Consider the following 3,671-nt stretch of genomic DNA (forward strand, 5'->3'; position numbering starts at 1 on the left):
TGGGGACTTTAGACACAGAGAGGGAGAGGGGCTGTGTGCTGACAACCGGGGTGCAGGCTTGTAATATATACTCCTTGGTTGGTTGATGATGCATGGAGGGGATTGTTACCATAGCAATGAAAGGATATACAATAGGATGAATGTAAAATTAATGTTCTCCCATGTAAACTATCACATAATTCACAATAAAACATTAAAAACACACACAAAAAAACAAGATAACCAGGCTGATAGTAAAAAATAGCCTTCATCAGGACCCTCCTTCTAGGCTGTCTTTCATGCACACAGGCAATTAAAAAAAAAAAGTCCAGCTCCCATCTTTGCAGGTCCTGTTCCTAAACCTCAATTTTGGGCTAAAGATGTTCACACCCAAGTAGTCCCCTAAAAATCTCAAGAGATCAGCTGACTGGAGAATCAAGAACTTGTTGAGTAAAATAAAGGCTGCACACCTCTTGGAGATACCAGTTGACTAGACAAACTGAGAAGATAACACACCCTAAAGAGGGCCCTGGATAAGCCTTGCCAAGAGACTAATCCAACTTGGGGCCAGATACTTCCCCATGCCATGCTTAGAATTAGAGTTGCCCCTAGAAGCAGGCTCAAATTGAGCCCCTATGAATTGCTGTATGGGAGACCATTCCTAAAGCACAAATGTGAGTATTTGCGAGTCCTTGACCCCACTTTAAAGACTTAATCAATCTACTTGTTTCCTAATGTCTTTCCCAGGATACCGCTCACCCCAGGTACTCCCCAGAAGATTGCATACTATTTAAGGTGTAGAAGGGCCAGCACCCACAAGAAGAGTACCAAGTCAGTTACTTGACTTACATAACTAGGATAAAGTATAAACTTATTGAGAGAGAAGATGCTTGTTTGTTAGCTCTATCTGTTTTCATGTTTGTTTGTTTCACTGAAAAAGCCTACTTGGAAAGTGGAACCCAGAACCCCCTTTGTCCTGTAAACTGAGGGCCTCAACCTCCAGGATGGGGATACTCTAGCTCTCCCATATGTGGTGTTGGCCTTTACTCTTGTGGGGCCAGTTAACTGGGTAAATCAAGTCCTAGGGGCTAAGGTACTACAAAAAATGTCATTTGAGATTTCAGATGTCCTCAGAAGAGCACTATGGTTGACACAACCTGGCACTATAACAAAGATTTCTCCATTTTCATTCAGCATGTGTCTCCCTTAGACACTGGGACTTACTATTATATTAAGTATCACAGAGTCCAAGATCGAGATGAAGATATTGCTTGGAGGGGGAAAAAAAATCAACATTTTTATAAATAAAATACAAGAGCTGTCACATATCCCAGATTAACTGAGACTGGATAGTCTAGCTACTATGTCTCAAGCCATAACAAAGGAGTGGGGGGTGGGGTAAAAGATTTTTGGGTGTGCCACCACCTCCCTTGGTCAGGGACAATCCTAACGCCTATGGCTGTCCCAGTGTTTAATTATTCTGGAAACCTTAACCGCATTCTCGTTCATCAGCCTCCCTGGTACCCAGTGTATGCTTGGTTAATTCAATACCCTTTATTTGTTTCTTGTTTTCTTTTTCCAGATCTCATTAACTGGACCACTCCTTAATGATGGGAAATGTTGTCTAAATACCCACAAGCTAATATTGGACATTTCTTTTACATTGGGACTTTACTTCTTTCCTGCACTCAGTCATTGCAAAACACATGATTGACTTCAGTGAACTTCAGTCTCCTGGGACCCCAAATGAGAACCTGTTCCTATGTGTACCCTCAGAATACACAACTGTATGTGGTGGAAAGTCATATCCTACTAGCCAACTCCCTTACCTGCCAGGTGCCTGATGAGAATGCATTCTGTAGGACAATATATTCTGGGCTCCTTTACTTTCCCTATTCAGATCAATCCATTGTCATTCAAAAGCCAAGCAAAAATAAGTGTTAGTCACATCACAGTAAGCAAGATAAGCAAAGAATATAACCCCATTTAAAGAAAACGGATCTGGATAGTGATCTCTGAACTGCCACCCCTGGACTGGGGATTAATCAAATGAAAATGGCCATAAACAACTTATCTGACACAATTCGTCTTCTAGTCCTTGCTACTAAAAAAGGCTTTGAGAACTCCACACGTTTGTCCCGTTTAGTAAAGAGTGACTCAGAGAGTTGCTAGTAAGAATGGGACAATTGAAGTTTGGGCCCTGATAAAGCATTTCAATAAAAGGAAACATCTGTCAACTAATCCAAGAATATGTCTCCTATTTTCATAACTCAGGCCCTTCCCTGATGATGGCAAATTATATTACTTTATCATCCCACAGTACCTCAGTTAAGGAAGCAACCAGAGAGAAGCAACATCTCATTTCCCAAGATTGATAAATGAAGAACAAAAGGGGGGATGTGAAACAGGGTAGTGAGAAACTAATGGTAACGATTTTAACTTGGTCAAAGTAAAATGAGATTAAGGAAGTCATAACAGCTATAGTTAAAATAGCAGGTGATAAAGAATCATCTTTCCAGTTACATAACAAGAAAGTAAAAGAGATGAAAAGAAAATTTCAAAGTGCAGCTCAAGAAGACAAAATAAAGCATTTTAATGAAATTTTGAAAAATTGAGAGTTAGAAAGCCAAAAGAAAAGAGCTTGAAGAAAAAAATTCAAGCCTTGACTTGCAAAATATTGAATGATGCAGAGCTTCAAAAGAAGATGGAAGGAAAACACAGAGTAACTGTATCAAAAAATAAATAGTTTATGTTCCACCATATCAAAAGGGAGAACCAGTGGTACTGAAGGGAAAAATCTAGGCATTAGTGAAAAAAAAAAAACAAGGCTCCAGGAATTGAAAGAATACAAATTGAAATCTTTCAACAAATTGATGCAGCCCTGGAGGTGCCCACTCATTTATAAAAAGAAATCTGAAAGATGGCAACCTGGCTACCCAATTGGAAAATATCCATGTTTATGCTCATTCCAAAGAGAAGTGGCCAAATGGAATACAGACATCACCAAACAATAACATTAATATCACATGTAAGTAAAAGTGTTCAGGAGATAATTCAAAAAATGGTTCCAACAGTAAATCTATAAGGAAATGCAAGAAATTCAAGTAGGATTCAGAAGAAAACATGGAATCATTTCTGATGTCAGATGGATCTTGGCTGAAAGCAGAGAATATCATAAAGATATTTACTTGTGCTTTATTGACTATACAAAGCCATTTGACTGTATGAATCATGACAAACTATGTAAAACATTGTGACAAATGACTATTTCAGAACACTTAATTGTGCTCATGAGGAACCTGTACATAGACCATGAGACAGTTGTTCAAAGAGAATGAGAGGATTCAGTACCAGAATTTAAATTTCTTGGTTTAAAATAAAAAAAGATGTTAGCCAGTGTTGGACCCTTTCACCATACTTATTCAGACTGTATGCTGGGGAAATAATCTGAGAAGCTGGATTATATGTAGAAGAATGTGACATTAAGATTAACATCCTGCAATATTCAGATAATACAACCTTGCTTTCTGAAAGCAAAGAGGACTTAAAAATACTGATGAAGATCAAAGACAACAGCTTTCAGTAATGCACTTCAGTAACTGCACTTCAATGCAAAGAAAACAAAATCCTCAGCACTGGGCTAATAAATAACATTCTGATAAATGGAGAAAATATTGAAGTTGTTAAACACT

General features: G+C 38.4%; 1 pseudogene; it reads left to right on the forward strand.

Moving 5' to 3' along the window:
* LOC102821719 overlaps nucleotides 1-1,571 on the forward strand; it is a 101,639-nt pseudogene extending 100,068 nt beyond the window's left edge.
* The last annotated feature ends 2,100 nt before the right edge of the window (nucleotides 1,572-3,671 follow it).

Source organism: Chrysochloris asiatica, unplaced genomic scaffold (assembly GCF_000296735.1).
Source record: "Chrysochloris asiatica unplaced genomic scaffold, ChrAsi1.0 scaffold00140, whole genome shotgun sequence".
In the NCBI taxonomy this organism is placed as follows: Eukaryota; Metazoa; Chordata; class Mammalia; order Afrosoricida; family Chrysochloridae; genus Chrysochloris; species Chrysochloris asiatica.